General features: G+C 50.0%; 1 long non-coding RNA gene across 1 annotated transcript; it reads right to left on the bottom strand.

The window, feature by feature from the left end:
* Positions 1–3230: 3230 nt before the first annotated feature.
* Positions 3231–6029, bottom strand: LOC146797706 (uncharacterized). The gene is made up of 3 exons (XR_014969027.1): positions 5749–6029; positions 4353–4626; positions 3231–3583 (listed from the first exon to the last, which is right to left on the bottom strand). It is a non-coding gene; the product is annotated as an uncharacterized LOC146797706 (long non-coding RNA).
* Between the last annotated feature and the right edge of the window lie 202 nt (positions 6030–6231).

The raw sequence follows: 6231 nt of genomic DNA on the forward strand, positions 1-6231 counted from the left end.
CACACAACAGATGCACATGCCAATCCATCACATTGCAAACACAGCTGTACATCAGGGGATGCACACAAGGCAATTACAAGGAAACATACACTCACAGCACTGTATGCACAACAAGCAGTGTGTGCACACCAACTAAACCATTCACACACATATCTGAGTGCCACAACATGAACCCCCACAACACAAATCACCACAGTACACAGAAAACATCACACTCAGGAAGGGTAGCAGTACTTCAGCAAACACACATACAGCTCACCCATCACTCACAGATGCACAACTCATGGACACCCAGGTGCAAACAACATGGCCAGAGGACTGTGCAGCACAAACAGAACTGCATATGAGCAACCCTGACTGCAAACCAGTACAAGAAAATCACACATAACCAATTGGGAAACTGTCCTGAGTGGTACATTGCTCCTGTGCAGAGATCAGCACCACAAAGCATAGTGTAACAAATGAAGTGGCGGGGAAGCACACACACAGGCAGCCCAAGGGGATAGGTGACATGAGAGTGAAGTGGTGTGTACGTCAGTAGTGGACATGTCAGTAGTGACCATACACAAATAGATGGAGTGCTCACTCACAATGGGTAGGCATCAGAAGCACAGATAGGGGATGTTATAACTCCACATGCCATATGCCATACTGGAGCCAACAAAGCCTCAAGTGACAGCAAAGCATGAGAAAACACACCCACAATGTCAGTGTGGCTGAGCAGGTCTGCACAGCAAGCACAAACAGTATCAAGACATATGGCTGATCAACAAAACACAACACTGACTTGCCAGTCACACACTGCATACTCACAATTGGCATCAACAACAAGTAGGTGTCCCACAGAAGTGCAAGGACACATCAACACACTGCACAGTGCACAAATTACAACTCCCACGTGCACACAATCACAAGCACAGGGCTGACTAATCAAACTAACAGGCACTCAACCCTGGGTGACACATGTGTGCAGTTGCCATTGCTGGGGCACACACACATCAACACTACAGACTAAGTCACCCCCTTCACACTGCACACTTCATGACCACCCAAGTGCACACATTGAAATTTCCCCATGTGACTAGGATGAGTGGCCATCACAAGATGACCATACACCAACACTGCTGTTCACACATCAAAAATGATCACACAGATGTGATGGACCCTGGCCAGCCTGCCTGCAATCCTGTGGATAGAATCCCACTCTGTGCTGGCAGTGCATCCAAACATGAAATGTGTACAATTTGGCTAACCTGACCATAGAGTGATTAGGATAACACTAGGTCATCACAAACAACCATCATTGCACCCCCAAACCTCAGAGTCAAGAAAAAATGAAGTGCCTGTCACCTCTGCAAAACCCTGGAAAAGTGAAGCAAGCCATTGGCAATGATAAAGTGGCATACAGAGCATGTGCCACATTAATCATAGCCACATAGAAAACCCTTTATTTAGCAGGGACACTTACAAAGGAGGCAACAGGAGTAACTGTCTCTATTACATATTACACAGATAGGCATCAAAAGTAGCCAAGAGCAAGACCAGTGGCCAGTCCAAAGGGCTAAGTAGGTGCATGAGAGGCTGCACAGGGAATGGGCAACCACAGTAAAGAACAGCAAGGCCAGTGGCCAGTCCAAAGTGCAGAGTACATACATGAGAGACTGCACAGGGAATGGGCAAACACAGTAAAGAAGAGCAAGGCCAGTGGCCAGTCTAAAGTGCAGAGTAGGTACATGAGAGGCTGCACAGGGAATGGGCAAACACAGTATTGAACAGCAAGGCCAGTGGCCAGTCCAAAGTGCAGAGTACATACATGAGAGGCTGCACAGGGAATGGGCAAACACAGTAAAGAAGAACAAGGCCAGTGGCCAGTCCAAATGGCAGAGTAGGTACATGAGAGGCTGCTCAGGGAATGGGCAAACACAGTAATAAACAGCAAGGCCAGTGGCCAGTCCAAAGTGCAGAGTAGGTACATGAGAGGCTGCACAGGGAATGGGCAAACACGGTAAAGAACAGCAAGGCCGGTGGCCAGTCTAAAGTGCAGAGTAGGCACATGTGTGCATGAGAGGCTGCACAGGGAATGGATGAGACTATACACTGCCATGGTCAGCAACATAGTTAGGGGGATAACAAGGGGCAGTCCAGGCACTCCTGTGGGAGAGACAGGTGTGTGTGGGCAACTTTGACTCAGACTTGGCTGTCAGTCGGACTGGGAGGTGGCTGAGTGTCTGGGCCAGTTGGAGGACTGGACCTGGGAGAGAGAAGACAAGCTGAGGTAGAGGCATCAGTGGGTTTGGGAGCCGGAGGGCTGCTTGGACCGGGTGGTGTGGTGGCATGTGAAGGTGGAGTCATGCTGCCATGAGACACAGTGTGGGACGGAGAAGGTAGAGGGGTGCCTTTCCACTTCTTGGGGACTCGATAGGGAATTATTGTCTTGGGCGGAGTGGTAAGTGGGGCGGGCACAACAGACACACTCTCCACCAAAACTGCATCAGGTGCAGCTGGTTAGCCTCCCTCTGCGGACCTACTGGATCCAGAGGTGCGCTTGGCCTGGCCTTGCCTTTTCCCCTCCATCACCTGTTGAGCAGGTGAACCCCCTACAGTGACCTCCTTCACCTGCTTCACAGGGGTCTGGATGGGAGTTGAGGTTGTGGGTGAATATGCCTTAGAGGGCTTTTTCTGTGGTCTCTTAGCAGGCACCAACTTCACAGCAGGCATGGGAACTGACTGCTTTTCTCTGCGAGATGCTTTTGGGACCGGAGTGTCCTTGCCTGGGGATGCCTTTGAGGCATGTGACCCAGAGGCCTGCTTTTTGGCTTGATGACCCTGAGTGTCATCTGAAGAGCTTTTCTTTTTGCGCTCTGGGGTGGCTTTTGTTTTTTTGGGGGATGGTGTCGGCACTCTGGCCCACTTGGGGTGCTGCTGTTGTGTGCTGCGTGTGCTGTATCTTAAGCTTGAGGTCTGTGGTGTGTGGTCACTCTTGTCAAAAGTTGCCACTGGCAGGGGGGTGGCCAAAGGGACTGGAGCTGGACTCTGAGCCTGTGACAGCTGAATGGCTGCTGTCACTGTGGAGGACAAAGACTGGACAGTCATGTGTAGCCCACCCACGTCTGAATGAATCCCCTCCATGAAGGCAACCACCTGTGCCAACTTCTTGTCATGGTCTAGGAAGGCATTGAGGAGAGTTGTCTGACTCACACACAGCTGGTGCAAAAGGTCAACAGCCTCAACACTGAGGGCAGCAGGGGAGACAGGGGCAGGGGCAGCAGTGCCTGGGGTAAATGACACTCTTCCCTTCTTACTGATGCGAGCACGTGAGCACTAGTGGAAGTTGCTGGGAGTTTGGGCACTGGACGCTGTGGGGTGGAAGAGGAGGCAGAGTTCCCGCTCCCTGTGCCCACCAACATAGAAGAGTCACCGCTGTCATCAGATGATGTTGAGGTTGGTGTCTATGGCTGTGATTCCTCAAGCAGACGCCTGTCCCCCTCCGAGGCGCTGGTCACATCAGTGTCAGTGTGCTCGTGTGTAGAATTCGTGCCTGATGCCTCACCACTGGTGTCCATCCCCTGTCCTTCTGTGCCCACTGTAGATGATGCAAGAGACAGAGATGTAGATTCAGTTTAGTGGCATTCACACAAACATCATATGCAAGCAAAGTACAAAACAAGATGATGATACCCCCATGTTGTACACCACCCTGTGCAGTAACATTGTGCAACCTCAATTCCAAAGTCACAAACTGCATGTCATCATGCAAACTTGGCATAACTGACCCATATGATGCCCAAACAGCCAAATAGCCTGCCCGTGCCTCTGTGTAACCAGACATACAGATACCTCTGTTTATGCCTAGGGCTCTGAGGGGAGAAAAGATGTACCTCCCAACATGTTGTCACAGTCACATCTGGAGTCAGCATAAGGGGACAACACAGATACAGACTCCAAAATATCAGTTTACTATGGCTATGAGCTTCTGCCATCCACTATGTCGCATTTCGGGGCACAACTACAGATGCACATTGGTGTCAGATGTGTAGTTCTTTCAATTTTGAGGTCAGGCACTGCACACATTGATGAAAGCACACTCAGATGAGGCACACTTCCGTTCACATTCATGGGATGTCCCTGACTCCCCCAATGCAACCGATGCATTAAGGCCACAACTCAGAATGCAATGTCAAGGGCCATTACATCAATTAAATGAGAAAGCACATGTAGGGAAAATGCATGACAGCTGCACCCAACACAGAGGGCACTTAGAAGCCATTGCATCACACTAGCAACATCACAGAACTCAGCACTAGCTCAGGCTTGGACTACATGCAGTCACTCACAACCAAAGTCACCCTTACCAGAATACTCACTCCCAGTTTGCTGCTGATGGCCCTTCAAATGTGCATCCATATCAGGCTGTGTCACAGCTAGGATACATGCCATTAGTGGTGTCATGCTCCTGCGTGCCAACCTGCCAATCTGAGGGAGCAGCCCCAGCATCATCTCTGCCATGTTTTTGCTCAGCCGGCAGATGTCAACCCACCTCTAGTGACAGTGACGTTGGTTGATGTCGGTTGGAGATACCTTGTGTGCAATGGCCCTCCACACGACCTTATGCAGGTGGACTTTGAGCTGCAGGCATGGGAGACAAGAGGGGGAAATTTGAGTGACACTGGGTTACATACAACTATCTCTCAGTACAGGAGCATGATACTAACTCAGCACTACTTCACAGACATGTTGAGCAGAGACCATACAGCATGACACACAGTACATAAGCATGGGATAATCATACCAAAAAACATGCAGGTAGGAGGGTGGACACAGTACCTGCCCATCTCATACACATGCAGGATTCCAGCACAGAAAGCTATGTGTAGGAGGTCCACATCTGCTATCCAGTTTGTGGGTGAGCAAGGCATACATTACATTGGAAATGTGTCGGGGCAGAATCACTGTGTCCAACACTGCACAGCCCCAATGTCTTTGCCCTGTGAATGGCCCACTGAGTCATGGAGGTCACATTTAGGGACATGATCTTACAATCTCACACCCTTATCAAAATGTCTGTCGTGTGCAATCTACAGGGCTGAGATAGCTCTTTGATGGATAGGGTAGAAGACAACCCATATGTCTCATTCAGTGATGTGTCCTTGTCAAATTGGGTAGTGACTGTGCAGGCCAGGGAGGCTCACACTGAGATTCAATGTGGGGCATCAGAAATGTCACATGCTGGGACATAATAAAAGGGAAAACAGTGCTACACATGCGAGTCAGTACACATGATGATGAAAATGGAAGGGGGTCGGTTCAAAAGTACAACAATCTGCTGTGTCAGAGATGAATTTCCACCAAGAATGTCACCCTCTGGCATTTCATTCTTGTGCATAATGCTGACCTATACATGGTGGCAATATTAAGTCAGACACACTTCCATCAGTACCCTCTGGACGTAAACAGATGAGCCTGTGAAGAACATCATGGACCCACACATCCATTTACACAGGCAATTTCTGTCCTGACTCCAGCTTAACAAACTTGCTGTGTCACTGTATGGCTGCAAAAACAATGCATGTCCCTCCTATCCTGATGTGCAGCCAGGGAAATGTCTAAAATAGGCTACAAACCTCCTTTCCCTGGAGTCAGCATGCTAGGCAGTGTAAGACACAAACCCACACATTCAGGCACATACTGCAGAAGATGAACTTCATGTGTGCACTCCATGCACTCTCACTTCCACTATGAAACACTTACCATGACATTTGGAGCACCATATAGCCTCCCATACTGTGTGAGCACCTCGTCCACCAGGACCTCCAGCTCCTCTGTGGTGAAGGGACGGGCCCTGATGTTCTCAGTCCTCAACATCACTGGGTCCAGGAGACAGGAGCAGCAGCAGTTGGTGGTGAGGGATGTCAGGCAGCAGTGTCTGGAGACAGGAGCAGCAGCAGTTGGTGGTGAGGGTTGTCAGGCACCAGTGTCTGGAGACAGGAGACAGGAGCAGCAGCAACAGCAGTTGGGGTGAGGAGTGTCAGGCAGCAGTGTCTGGAGACAGGAGACAGGAGCAGAAACAGTTGGTGGTGAGGAGTGTCAGGCAGCAGTGTCTGGAAGCTGTGGAAATGTGAGGCTCACTTCCACACATATAAAGCCCCCTGGGGTAGTTTCAGTGGTTCTAAGCTTCTGCTATTGGTGATCCAGGTCCACTTTTTTCCAATGCATCCAACGACCGGCCTGCGG

The sequence above is a fragment of the Triturus cristatus genome, chromosome 9 (genome assembly GCF_964204655.1).
Source record: "Triturus cristatus chromosome 9, aTriCri1.1, whole genome shotgun sequence".
NCBI classification, from domain to species: Eukaryota; Metazoa; Chordata; class Amphibia; order Caudata; family Salamandridae; genus Triturus; species Triturus cristatus.